Here is a 15,463-nt window from a genome sequence, read left to right as displayed (position 1 = left end):
AGTTTTCAGCATTAAGACTGTCTTTTGGAGTTACAGGTATAGGAGAATATTTGATGATTTCCATTTCTGAACTCTGTAAGGCTTTATGCCTTCTGTTTTGTGCAAGGGCAGCCACTTGGGCATTGATTCAGTGCAGTAGAATATGCCTGTTCCTACAAGACTGGTCTACTTTAGACCAAAACTCTTCAAAATGTTTTGGAAAAGGCTCACTGAAGCATCCATCAATCACTGTGAACATTGCATCTTAACTATGGGGGTGTCCTCAAGCATAATAAACAATAAATTATTAGACACCTGCATTAAATATTGATCTGATTTAAATAATCTACTGCAAGAACATGGCAAAGAAAAGAGAACTGGTGAACTGGGCTGTCTATTGGCCCTCATTTCAAATCTTAACAGTAATGTGAAAATTAGATTGGTTATCCCATCTCGGCCTCCATCTAAGTCCATTACCAGCCAACTACCTGCATGTTATATGCTGTCACTGTTTGCCAGTGTGATCTGCAATGCAGAAAATTTCTAAGTTTCACTACATATACATGGACCCATATACATCAACCAAGCATCACAGAAATTAAAACTCCTGTCAAAGTCTGCTGACAGAATGATCAGGTTGGGAAAAACAGACTTGCTTGAGGCTAGAGCTGAGATGAATTTACAGGTCTGTGGTGAATCCTGTATTTTTCTCAGCTGACTCAAACCACATGGATAGCTTGCTATTTGCTTGATAATTAAATTGGTCTTAATGTCAGGGGGGAAAAAAGGGTATAAGGAAACGGACAACCTCTTTAAATCCAAATTCCCATAAACAAGCTTTTCTGTTGTCATAAATACACTACAGGCTCAATTTTACAGGGTAAAAACCTTGCTATTGTCTATGTAACTTGCTAAATCTCAGTCAAGAACGAAAGTTTTAAGTGACTGAGAAAATATAGTTCTTGGTTTTTCAAGCAGTTAATTAAAATCTAGTTAATTGTTTCTATTGCACTCTCAAGGAGAGAAATGAATAAAATGAGATGCACACTACTTGATAACATCAGGGTTTGTTAAACCTTTTTTCATCTGAAGAATATGATGAAAAATATTCAGTATTGAAGAGTTTGCAAGAGGTTTAGTTATGAGATTTTATAAGAAGGATGCACTTGAAAATTCTCTTAGTTACAATATTTATTCAACAAATTACAGTACTGTTATTATGCTTTAAATTGGTATAAATGCAAACATAATTCTAATGTGTGTATTTATCCCACTGTCTTATGATTTAAATGGTCCGTCGTAAAAGGCTGAGACCTTTTGTAACATTAATTACACTTATCATTAAAATGGCATGCTTTTACTCTGATTTGTTTCTGCATATACAGAGTCCTTGTATACCTCCTTCAGTTAAAAAAAAAAAAAAAAAAAAAATTGTTTTGCCCTGAATTTTCAGAGTTAACCTTACAGAAAGAGCTGGTGTTAAGACTTCTTGGTGCACTATAGTGTTCACACAGGGACAAACAGCTTTTATAGGGCACAAAGGTACACTCTGTAGGTGTTGTGCTTCATGGGAAGGGAGGAAGGAAGGAAGGAAGGAAGGGAGGAAGGAAGGCATTTTTAAAATTTTTTAAACATCTGGAGGACTTTCACTGAAGGAAAAAATATTTCTATATATTGTGAAGACATCCATGACCTTTTACTGTGCTACTTTCTTAGTGGTAGTATAAAATCAATTGAAGACAATGCAGACTACAGCTTGAATGGTCTGTGGAAGATTTGGATCTTTGATGTACTCTTGAATGTAAGGTTTCTGGACCATTTTCTCGGCTTTTGGATTTGCTAAATACAGCTCAGATTGCTTAATATTATTTTACAAGCACCCATTAGTTTTGACTTGGATTAAAACTATGTTATCTCTTCCTCTTGATAGTCCTAGTTGATCAAGGGATTTTAAATCCTTTTGTGACTCTGGACCTAAGCAGCCTTGTCTGCATTAAGGAAAGGAATGCACAATGTCTATATGATTGAAGCTCATGGGAAAAATTACACTGATCTTGGAAGGTTATTTCTATTCTTTAAAAATGTCATTTTATATTTTATTTATTGTTGTGTGCTCTGTTTGACTATTCAAGTGTAAGTAATAGTTAGATAATGTGTAGAGACTTTTCCAGACCCTTCTGTTATTAAGCCTTGCTTTAGCTTTATAAATGTTGCATAGAAAGATTATGAAGATGAAAATAATAGACACTACATTTGATAATTTCCTTTCACCAGCCACTTTATGTGTTTTCTTAATCACCTTGTCATAAACTAGTAGAAACCAAGAAGTCTGGGTAAATATTTGAGATACCAGTTCATAGATAGATGATTATCAATTTGTCTATTTGTTAATGTTGGCTTCAGTTTAAGAATGCATGATATTGAGGGAGAAAAACACCCCAAAACATAATGAACTCTTTGTTATAGCTACAGTGGAATTTTTGTAAGAGCAATTAAAAAGGATTTTGACCTTGAAGCCAAAATCCAGTTTTCTTTGTATAATAATCTTGGAAAGATTTATATTAAGATAATTCATAACTTGAATTAGATTATTCACAACTCAAACCACAACTGTATCTCATCATCTCCATCATATGGATGTGTTTTTGCTGTTAAAAATAAAAAGGGAAAATACATTAAAGATAAACTTCTAACACAAGTAAGGATGGAAGAGAATGTGACAGCAACCTCCCTTGCTGCTATTTGCCAACTGATTTTGTTTAAATCCAGATTCCTCACTTATTGAGGGCAGTGAAAGTTTTCCTTTGATTTGGATGAAGTAGTGATTTAGCTGTTTGGAATAAACTCAGATGTATGACACCACCTATTTGTGTCTGATCACTGGATATTGCACACACTGAAGCAGCAACGATTCTCTGGAATGTAAGTCAGTCTTGGACTAAAACTGAAAACAGCTAGTGAGGGGTTAAAGTTTCATTTGTTTGACAGGAGGGGAAGGATGAATAAATAACAAAAGTTCAGTCCTACTAGCTCTGATAATTGCATGTTTAGAATCATAAATCATAGATTATCCTGAATTGGAAGGGACCCACAAGGACCATCGAGTCCAACTTCTGGCCCTGCACAGGACAGCCCCAAGAATCACACCATGTGCCTGAATGTTGTGCAAAAGCTTCTTGAACTCTGTCAGGCTTGGTGCTGTGATCACTTCCGTGGGGAACCTGTTCCAGTGCCCAACCACCCTCTGGGTGAAGAACCATTTTCTAGTATCTAAACTAAACCTCCACTGACACAGCTTCAGGCCATTCCCTCACGTCCTGTCACTGGTCACCAGAAAGAAGAGATCAGTGCCTGTGCCTCCTCTTCCCCTCACGAGGAAGTTGTAGACTGTGATAAAGTCTTCCCTCCATCTACCTTTCTCCAGGCTGAAGCGACTTCAGCTGTTCCTTGTATGGCTTCCCCTCTAGACCTTTCACTGTCTTTGTAGCCCTCCTTTGGATGCTCTCTAATAGCTTTATATCTTTATTATATTGTGTTGCCCAGGTATTCAAGGTGAGGCTGCACCAGTGCAGAGCAGAGTAGGACAGTCACCTCCCTTGACCAGCTGGTGATGTTGTACCTGCTGCCCCCCTGGACACGGTTGGCTCTCCTGGCTGGCAGGGCACTGCTGATTCATATTCAACTCGCCAGTGACCAGGACCTCCAGGTCCCTTTAGGCAGCACTACTCTCCAGCCTCTTGTTCCCCAATCTGTATGTACATCCAGGGTTGCCCATCCCAGGTGCAGAATCTGTCACTTGCTCGTGTTAAAATTCACATGGTTGGTGAACCACAAAAAGATACACTTAGCTTTAATGACATGGATAATCCTACAAAAATCAACTCCTTTCCTCAGCAGTATGATGCAAATAAATGCATACTTATTAAATCCTGTAATCTTCTTTTTCTGTGCTACCAACATATGAACTGTGGGTGTTGTTGTCAATTTGCATTTCTAAAACCTATTTTTTTAAACATTAGGAATTCTTCCGTTTTTCATTACTCAAAGCAACTAGTGTTTTTTTAACATGAAATTTACTACAATTCTAACTTAGAATGGGAGGGGGGGAAAGTAAGAATTTGTGCTCAAATACATGATCTGATTTTTAGAAAGTTGTAAGTGTCTAAGAGAATAGTAAATAATTCAAGTTACCTATCCTCAGTTATACAATATTGAAAATACTCTTTGACATAAGAAATATCGATAAGAAGATTACAGAATTTTGGGACAAATTCAAACCAGAGGACTGCAAAATATCTCCTGCAGAGGCTAGCTCTTCTTAAATTTATGCATAGAAGACACAGAAGTTTTTATTTCAGGTGGATTTGTTATGTTTTAACATGCTACAAATAATTAAATCCAATAATTACCACAAAATCCACTGGCTTTTCATGTAAATCATCACAGGCAAAAATTTAGACTGCAGCAACTATTTTGGTTAGGAGATGGAGGATAATAGACAACTAAATTAGACTATAAGCCTATCTTTTCTATAAGTGAAGTTAGATAAAATTAATTCTTTTATTCCCATCATTCTCCCACCTCCCATTCTTCTCCAGTCACAGATTTTATATGCTGTTTTCAATTTCTTCTTATAGCAATGTTCTCTGTGCATATAGTGTTCTCCTTTGTTATGGTAATTTTATATAATATCTAAAAAGGATGTGGACAGTAGTATAATCTAAAAATTCCAATCAGGGAATAGAATGAAATCATCTTCATTGTCACCCACAAAGGCATTGTGCTGCATCACCAATTTTTAATGAGAAGAGTAAGGAATAATATCAGTTAGTATTGAACAAATCTCACTCAGCAATTTTTGACCATCACAAAAGCTTTTAACTTCAAAAATTATAATTTAGAAAAAGAGAAGCATGCCACAGTCTTTATACATATATGTGCATGAAATAGAAAAATGTAACATAAAATAATGAACACAATAAGATTTTTCATTCCTATTCCAAACATTTAATTATGCTTCTAAAAAATGTTATAACAACTTCACACTTACTAAAAATTAGCCATCAAAAAACTTTCAATCTGCATTTTAACTTATTTCTCCTTAGTAAATAAGATATTTATATTTTTTTTCCCTAACTAGGCAGTTTACACTGAACTGGCTCCTTTAAAATCTCTGGCCAGTATTGAAGATTTTCTATGAAGCACGTAAATGTTTGCACATTTGTAAAACATATATGGATAGCATTTCAATGAAATCCAAATAACCCCATTATTTTACATGTGCAATAAACCAGTCTGACTGGACTGCCAGTCTGTTTGCTATATTTAGCAATTAGTTTAATACACAAGCTCCTTGAGGAAAAAAGACAGAAGGGCTGCCAATTTGCTGTATGGTTGGTAGATCACTCACAGCCTCAGGCTAATGAGCTGTAGTTTTTTTCTCTGCCCCCTTCCTGCAATGCCTGTAACAGTGTTTGAAGTGTGGTTCTAGGACTGCTATCATCCGTCCTGATTTCACATTTCTAATTAGGCCAAAGGTATTCTAATCAAAATTTAGAATATATGAAAATGTTCCTGAATGAGTAGAGTGATAATGATACTACTTATTGACAGCATGATAACAAATAAAACAAGGTAGGACAACAGTGAAAGTACAGATGTGGTTTTGGAATGGTTTTCTAAAAGAACTCAGCACAAAGCAGACCCAGTTTAACCACTTAATGAAAATTACTGCATTTTTATAAGTCATTAGCATCACTGACAACTTTATTTAAATATGTTAAAGGGAAGAGAGTTCTGAAAATTTGACCCTAACTGTGAGAATCACTTTTCAAAGTCCAACTGAGATAAGATATATACTAGATTTACAGGTCACTCATAAAATAAATATGTAAATAAAACAGCCTCAGATTTTTCTTCTGGTATTGACAAATGCCAGCCTAGAAATTCACAGGAGTATGGTTGTATTGGTCCTGATTCATCAAGGAAGTGAGCTTGGACCACAGAGCAATCATATCAGTTGAGGCTGATAGGGTGTCTTTGTCACTCCTATGTGCACACCCCTAACAAGAACTTGTGTAGTGTGAAGCCATGCAGCTGGTGGACTTATGAAGAAAACAGGAAATATTTCTTCTATCATGTGAGAGGATTAAGGGGTGAAAGGGAGATAGTAACACATATGGAGGTAAGCCAGAGAATAGAAGGACAAGTGTAGACTTTGAGGTAGGCTTTATGCACTTTGACAGTATTTTAAAATACAGATCAAAGAAGGAGGGTAAGTGAGAACTGGCTAGGGAAACTGGTGAAAAAAATGAATATGATGTTGCTCAAACAAGTTTGGGCATTGGGAAAATGTCTTGGCATTCAGTATTTTTTTTGAGGGATGTCGATTACTGTTTAAACTGAGATTCTTTGCAATAAATTCCAGACTGATGAATATCAATGTGACTTGCTTAAAAATAATGATATTTACTTTTTTTAAATAAAAAGAATCTACTTCATTTATATGACTAACAATCTGCTTGATATTGTATCTTGATCAGTGAAGACAGTATTCAATACTTAATATGATTATCACAACAGCCTGTCAAAATAGGTAATCAAGAATTTCATGAGAAATACGTAGAAGATTGCTGAGAATCCTCCTACTCCTAAAGTCCCCTTTCCCATCCTACCTTCTTCCACCCTCTTCCCTCCCTGCCACCTTCATTCTAACCCTCTGTTTCTCCTTTCCCTTTTCCTCCAGCCTCTTCCTAATTTTCCTTTCATCTGCTCTGTTTCTCCTAACATTCAGATGAGGTCTGCTGAGGTGGTTACTATTTTGCTTCTATGTCTGCTCTGAAAGGAATTTCATTTTAACTTAGAGAAAATGCTGGTCATTTGCCTACGATTCGTTTTCCACAAGGTTTCTGAGGGCCCGGCAAATTGAAATACAGCTTTTGATCCACTGAGAAGGTTGTGATTGACTCCTAGTCCTCCACTCCCAGCCTTAGAATTGAGTGTAGATAAATGTAGTTCAGCTTGTTTTGTTCCTGAAATAAGTTTCTACAATGGCACTTGCACCCTGGGACACTTGTTCCCTGGAGAACAGCCTCACTTTACTGAACTACTCTTAGTTCACCAGGCACTGGTTCAGTTGTGTCAATTCTGCCTGCATCTGCAATATTTTCAAAGGGTCTGAAGCCTGAACTACTTTAGGAGACTTGAAGGGAGCAACCCCTGCACTTGGCTATCGTATTGCACTGGTGACACATGACACTCTTTGTGTACCTGCCGAGTTCAATATTGTGAAAACTGACACTCTTATTCTTGAAATGGGCCTTTTGACTGCTTTAAACCTCTAAGTTGTTAATGGATGTGTTTCTTCCCCAACAGAACTGAATAAACCTCCTTGTTTAACCTCTGTCTCTGTTGCGACAGGCTGTGCTGAGTCCGACACTGGGCTGTGCTCTGGCACTGGTGCATCAGAAAAGAAGTGATTCCCATACAACAGGAACTTAGATGTTTGACTTTGTCTGGGGAAAAAAGCTGTCCTAGGAGCTACAAAAGCAGGAAAAGAATGGCTTCATAGAATACACTACCTTCCAGAGTAGGAGTTTCAAATACTTGCCAACAAGGAAAAAAGAGACAGTTCTATGCATCTGAATTTATGCAAGCTGAATAGAATGATTTTAAGGGACACACAGTGCCACAGACACGAGAACATTAAGTACCCGTGATATGCAAAATCTTTTTTGCATAAAAGGCTATCTAAGTAGCACAGGTGTTATCCTGATTTAGACCTGTGGTCTGCTTGTTCCATTCCCGATTCCCCCAGCACAGCCAGTAGTAGATGCCTCTGAGGGATATTCTAGAAGCACACCATAAAATCGATGGGTAGAATGGCTGACAGAGAAAACATTTTTTCAGCTTCCCTATTTTTTTGTCAGAGGTTAGCTTACTCTGTGTCAAGTTACTTGTTAAGATCTTTAATAATGTAATTTGAATATTCTTACTGCCTGATGCATGGGACAAATTTGGCAGAACATTCATGTTTCAAATACATACTTCTTTATAAAATTCACTAACAGGAAGACAGAGGCACTCTCACAGAGCTTTTATTTCATGCTGCCTAGAGAATGATGCTGCTGATTTTGCAAACCTACTTTTGGGTCTGATATTTCTGCATAGTTTTATTATGCATAAGAATACAACAGTGGACTCTGAAAAGAATTTCTGCATTGTATTGTAAACATGAAGCTGGTTGGAAACTGATTTCTTTTTTTTTTTTCCATGTAGCAATTTAACAGAATAATTTTTTTTTAAGATATCTGATCTTAAACGGAGGCATAAAGTCCTTTCCTAGGCCACATGCTAGTATCCAAACAAGTATCTGTGGCTTCTGTGTTCCACCTGTGATCTTTTGCAATCAAACATTTACCTCTCAAGATTATTCCAAACTTTCAACAGTTATAGAGGTTCTGTGTGACATTTTCACTTGTGACCTATTAATCTCAGACTAATATAGGTTCTTGGTGTAAGTTAACTAATGCCCAGTAACTGAAAATAATGTATGCATTATATGCAGGACTATGTGAGAAAGTTCCTTTCAGAAACATGAAGGTATCTCTCATTCTACAATGCAAAAAATGGTCCATAAATACAATGTTTTGGTTTCTTTATCAAATAAGTTCATGAGGATGAACACAATTTTTTAATTATGTATAGGAATTATCGGTTATTTTTATCAAAGCTGGTGAGTGTGCTGAATTGCAAGTCCATAGAAATACTCTAAATTCCCAGAGATTTCTCCTTACCTTGGAGACACAGAGCCTGATGCATGCCTGGCAGTCCCATGTGGACCTGGAAACCCTGAGATCATGAGGAGAAATGAAGGTGAGAGCATGGCAAGCACTGCTCCAACAGTACCAGTCTATAAAACAGTTCTATAAAACAGTCTGGGTGAAGGAGATGGATACAGGGGAAATTACCTGTAATTACACTAAGGAAACAGGAACCTCTAAGGGTGTCTGTCACCAACAGGGCTTCTGAAGAGCTCAGCTCCTGGACATAAGACAAGCCCACCAGTCAGTCAAGCAGATGCATGAAAGGAAAAATTAGCCACCTAACTTTCAAATCAACCTACATCCTGCAGAATGTTTAAAGGGAGCTGGTAAAGGACTAGTGTTCTTCTGAATCCTCTCCAACTCATTTTACCAATTCCCTGTTTTGTTGAACCTGAACAAACTGATTGTGATACTGTCAAAATCATGCAAGATTTTGAATTCTAATGCCACCATGACAAAACAGCCACAAACTGTCTAAAAAGCTCTGTAGTACTTTCTAGTCATTTCTCAAACTAAGTAAAACTGTATATAACTATGTGATTTATTTTTATTAAATTCTTCAGGCTGATCCTTCTTTCATCATAATAGGTGACTACAGACCTCCCTGACCCTTTCAAAATGGCTCTAGTAAACCGCCCTTACATTCTCACAATAAATAGTTAGCTAATAGCCTAAAGCAAATTTTATTTTCTGTGTTACTTCCACAACTGTAGTCTAGTTCTTAATAATAATTTTTATTCGCAGTGGAAATCCTAAGACTAGACTCTGACAATAGACTTAATTTCACATCTGTGGCAATCAGCAGAATTTCTAGAGGAAGAAACATTAAGCATAGATACATTCATACATGCATTCCCCTCAGGCCACTTGGAAAATTGAATGTTTTAATCAGGCTTTGAAAAACTGTTTATGAATGTCCAGCCAAAAAAAAAATCCACCAAAAAAACCTAGAAATCTTTTACCTCAACTATCTCCCACAACTACCACGTCAAATGACATGCTCAGTTTTCTCCCAAATACAACAGTAATACTCATATAACTCTGCACAGTAATGGTGTGAAAAGCCTAATTATGATAAAAACATTCAGAACAAAAGTATGAGAGTGATAGGAAATAATAAATAACAACACAGAATCATCTGAGTATTTTGAATGGGGCTTGTTATCCTTGAGTGCTAAAACAGAATAGAAGAAACAGACAACATGGCAATTTTGAAAACAGGTGTTACAGGGGAAGAGGCATTCAATACTCACTGGACACTTAAATTATTCACTTTGTAGTGGTAAAAAGCCAGTGAAGCGTAGTCCTCATCTAACCTGAGCATCTCACCCCTTACTCATCCTTTACACCAGGCTGAATGATTCAGCTAGTCTGATGATCTCCATTTCAGGGTGGGTTGTCTTTTGTGTGAGACAGCTGGGAAGGGGCTGTCTCACTGTGTCTCAAACAGCAGTGCTGGCTGGCAAAACAGTCTTTTCCGATTTACCATCAATGCAGCACATCATGGGGTCACTAACTACCAGGCCAGAGGCATGAGCCAGGTCCAGGGTCAATCAGAAAAGTTCGGGAAGGTGTTCAGGCTGAGCCAGGAACTGGAGTGAGGGCCCTAGGCTGGGCTGGAATGGAGTCCTGAGCCATGGCCAGGAGTGGAGGAGGATCTGCAGGGACAGGCAGGGCTGTTGTTTGTCTCCAAAGCCTTGAAACGGGGTAACTGGACACAGTTATAGCCCATAGCAGCTGAAAGCCAGTTCTGGTAGACACTCATTAATCCCAGTTGTCTCACTGTGTAAAACACAAAGTTGTGTGAATGGAATATAATACACAAGTTAGAGAATATCCCTGGAGAAGTTGAAGGACCAGCTGGATGGGGATTTGAGCAACCTGATCTAGTGGAGGATGTTCCAGTCCATGGCAGGGGCTTGGAACTGGATGAGCTTTAACAACCCAAAGCATTCTATGATTCTGTGATTCCGTGAACATGTTTCCCCCTAGGTTCTGAGTGGGAACAAGTGTTGTAGTACACAAAGGAAAAGTGGTTTATTTTAAGGACTTGGCTGAAAACGGAAATTTGAATAGCCAACGTTGTACTATAATACTCATGTAAATGTCTCAAATACTCCTGAATATTATAGGAGAGACAGCTGTGTTTAGACAAGTACCAAGGAGACCATAAGGTGAGATACCTACAACCAGACAGTGAATCCTCTAGATCTCCTACAAGAGGCTTGCACCATTCTGGAATAGTACCTTAAAGTCACCTACAATGCCCTGACACAGAAGGAATAGCATTGTATGCCTGTACTTAAGTGAAGGGATTGAATTCACAAGTGTCTAAAAGAGGTCTAGTTGGCCAATAGGTTTTGTAGAAATATTTAGAAGGCTTTTGTAATTATATGTCTGAATTACTCTCCAGATTTCTTTAACTGTATGGAGTAGGTCTCCATTGCTCCTATGGGGAACTCATATGAATAACTCACAGGTAGATACCACATCTACAGTTTAGGTCTGACTCCGACTACAAATATCTCCATGCGCATATGATAATTTTTCAGGACACGCCCAGAGTACATTATCATCTCCAAAGTAGTAAATGGCAAATAACAGCTAAATGGGAAGAATTGTTTTTTTCTTCAGGTTAGAGAGGTGTGAGCATCTCTTCTAACGACTGTGGACAGCCTGTTACCACAGCAGCCTCTGAGGGAGAAATGTCTCCTCATAACCTCTGTTGGCCAGGTCAAACTTTCCTTGTGGAGGTGAGGTGAGTAACTTGCTTGCACTCCTGTGAGAGAGTTTTCAAATAAACCCAAGGAACTATCCTGATTGCTTGAATTTGTTTTGGACTGGCATTAGTCTTGTATAAACTTCTCAGTCCAGGAAGTCCAATCTGATTTCTGATTCATTTAAAAAAACACCACCACCAACAAACAAGCAAACCCGCCCCAGTAAAAAAAAAAAAAAAAAAAAAAAAAAAAAAAAAAAGGGAAAAAAACCCCACTTTATATTTCATGTAAGAAATAGCAATTGTTTAAATATTCTTTATTCATGCTCAGCTCACTGACTTTCCTTATTGCTGTCAGATTATTGGGAAAGTGATTTTAGTTTTCCCTGAAGGACTGAATACAAGCAGTGAGGTTCTAGACTGCCCTGGAGAAGGAAGGCAGCAATTATTATTTCCAACAGTGCTCCAGGAGTACATTATAACTGGATGGTTTTTTTCTTTTTTTGCCAGTGACAAAATGACATCTTGTGCTCGTGCTCTTTTTCTCCCACAGCAGATGGATAAGATTCTGCAAGAAATGAAGTGGTAGGTGAGACAGGTGGAATGTAGGCAGCAGAAAATTCTTTTTTTTTTTTTTTTTTTATTTTTTTTCAGCATTTTTAAAAATCTCAAAATTATAGCAGTATTCAAAAGTTAGAAACAGTTCCATTAACTTGGATTTTCTGAAACATCTATGGGGTCAGACGATTTTTCATTTCAAAATACCGACTTGTATCTCAGATGAGAGTGATTAGACAGATGTGAGGAGGCATAATGGAAATAGGAAAACTTTTTAACTGGCAGATTTACATACTCTAATTTTTTTGACCAGTTTCAGGATGAATTTTTGTGTACTTTGAACACTTTGACGTGACCTCTGCAAAATGGATATCTGTACAAAGTTGAAGAGTGTTAACCTCCCCCTCAGGAAAGCAGGCTCAAGTAATTTTTGATTAAATGTGTTTCAGAAAGTCAGTATCTTATATTAATAACTGGTTACACATAGCTCCAACTGCTCCATGGTTGCATACAGTATGAAGATGTGGATATCATCTATTCATGCTCTGAGAACTCCTGTTTTCTGTTATAGATATGGACTGGGTAATGAAATGTTACTTACATTCAAATGACTTCTCCAAACACAAAATCAGAGTAAGCTGTCTGAAATTTCTGTATTTTAAGCAGTAGGAGGCATCGTGACAGTTAAGCTTGATCAATTTAGAATGTATTTCTATTATCCATGTGATTCTTTTGATACCATTTTCACAAATAATTATTGCTCTACTTTGAAGCTTCTGCTGTATTGACTCTTGGTGGGATCTTCTCTTCTTTTTATAATGCCCAGCAAGACAATTCTAAATAGCAGATATGACTATTTGAATTGAACACTGAGATCAGAAGTTCCTGGCTGTTTCCTTTTCTTAGAAATGCAACAACAAATGTATAAACAACAGAAAATGAAAACCCTGAAAAAATGTTGATCCAATGTTTCCAATTGCCTCATCAGAAGCTGCTTTTGACCATCTTTCTTGTTTGCATGGTGTTTAATTGCATAGTTCATTTGATTTAATAGATTGTGTTTTATCACCAGGCACCTGCTCTGCATTAGGGACTGACTTATTTCCAAACGTCTTGTCCAGGCTCGTTGATGAAGAAGCTTCTGCCTGCAAGGTCCTCCTGTGGAGTTGATAAGCGAGCTGCTGATGAGCTACCTTCTCTTCAAAAGTGCAAATTCCTCTTGAATGGTTGTTGATTATGAATATCCTCCCCCTTACATCATTCAGATAAATGTCTCATGAAAGATCTTTAAAACTAGGTTTCAAGTACTGTGTATTTAACAGAAAGTTACATTTACCACATCCCTTTCACAACACACTTCGCTGCTTCATCGAGATGCTTTTCTCTTCCTGAAAGTGGCTTATTCACTGTTCTTTTTTTAAATAAGTAAATCCAATAAAACCTATGAAAAAGCACCTAGCACTATTTTGTTGCTCATTTAATATTTGTTGCTCATTAGATATTCACACTACACACCCTAAAATAATTCTAGACAAAGAATTATTACATCTGGAATTATAGTTTGGATTTTGAGAGAGAGGGAAATGTTTAAAGAAGGATAAAATTTTAATTTTTCTTACAGAGTAATTTGTTAGAGTGTTACTTTTTTGGTAACTTTAACAGATGAGCTTAGCAATATTGAATTCTGAGTGCAAGTATTTCTGCATTTGGACACTCAATGCTCCCATATTAGGTATTTAAGTTGTTATTACACCTAATTGAGTGGAAGTAAACTTCTTGTGACATCCATGTCCTATTAGAACACTCTGAAAATGTCTTATGAAATTTGTTTACTGTAAATATTGCTTATTTTTAGCACAGAAAGGCACCAAGTCTTGCACTCAATTAATTTAAAAAAAAAAAAGTAGTGATGATCCTTTGAAAACTCTTTAGTTTTCAAAAACTGCATAGTCCTGAACTGGAACATGAAATCAAAATCTTAAATAATATAAACTTTCAAAGAAGTAGGAAGCAGTGCAACAGTTTTTTATAATTATAGGAAAGAAACTGGATTTGTATAATTTATGTGCTTTTATATTTATATTTAATTTTTTGATAATTTTATTTTTCATGCAGGAAGCCTGAGTCACTGGGTTTGTTTTGCTAAAACAGAAGCTGCTACCATTCAGAAATGTTTTTATTTTCTTTTAATATGTGTTGAGTCTAACATTTACTTACCAGCGATCTGCATTTTCTCACCATTTTTCTACAGATAGCACATATTTGACTGATACCCTTCTGACCAGAATGAAGACGTATATACATTCAGTCATCTGTCAACTGAACAATATTATCTGATGAAGTTCACACATTCAAATTAATCCCCACACTTCCAGGTCTTTTCTGGATCACGTCTTCTGACCCTCTTCTTTCCTGCCTCCAGCATTGCCATGACTGGTCTCTTCCTACATCTTGGTGTCTCATTTCAGGTCTTACCTGTCATCTTGTCTCCAGCACACTTTCTCCTGGCCTTCCTCCGTGGCATCTGCCCATTGGGAGCACCATTTTTTTGCTGAAGAAAAATAGTTGCTTGAACCTTGCACTTGATCCCAGTCAGTGATGATGTCTGAGTGTCACCTCTTAGCAGTACCTTAGAAGATGGGTGCCACACTCAGTCCTCCCTCTGTTGTTTGTTTTTTCTTTTTCATCTTGCACCAGCCATTACTGCCTGTGTCATTGCTGCACTCTTTTTGTTGGAGACTCAGGGGATCTGTGTTCAGCATGCAGGGCTGCACAACGTTTTGGGTTTTGTGTGTGTGAACTCAGATAACCCATCAATAAAAACACACATATTTTGGTTTCACTTATGCAGATATATAAAAAGGAGTCTTGAAAATGAGTTGTTAATTCACATACAAACTGGGGATCCATATAACTGTCAGAGTATACCTGAAGTGCCCTTTTGCCACTTTTACAAATACTTCTGCATCATTGCAGTAAAATGCTAATCTGTATACATGTAAAGCTACCAAGGAAACTCATGGTACTGAGATCCTATTAGAAATTTCTCTTTCCTACAGGGACTGTAAAAATAATTTTGACCAGTTGTAAGAGCTGGCCTTTGGAAGGTGCTGGTTTGTGTCAGACTGCAGTCCTGTATGCCACACCCTTAACACAGGAGAGGGAAGGGCAATGAAAACATATAAATCTGGAAGAGGACTGGAACAGACCTACACTCAGAAGCACCTCTAACTGTGGGCAAATATCCCATCTAGAGCATACGTTTTTGCAAGTGAAGGTATTAGTGACTTAAGTTATGAAAGCATTTTATATCAAATTGGTAGAACTGCAAGAATATGACCTCATAACCAGCTGCAAATCATCTGCAGCTTACAAAAATGAA

This window comes from Myiozetetes cayanensis, unplaced genomic scaffold, assembly GCF_022539395.1.
Source record: "Myiozetetes cayanensis isolate MyiCay16 unplaced genomic scaffold, myiCay2020 scf1, whole genome shotgun sequence".
NCBI classification, from domain to species: domain Eukaryota; kingdom Metazoa; phylum Chordata; class Aves; order Passeriformes; family Tyrannidae; genus Myiozetetes; species Myiozetetes cayanensis.
The sequence above is the reverse complement of the archived record's forward strand: the minus strand, read 5'-3'. Positions refer to the sequence as shown.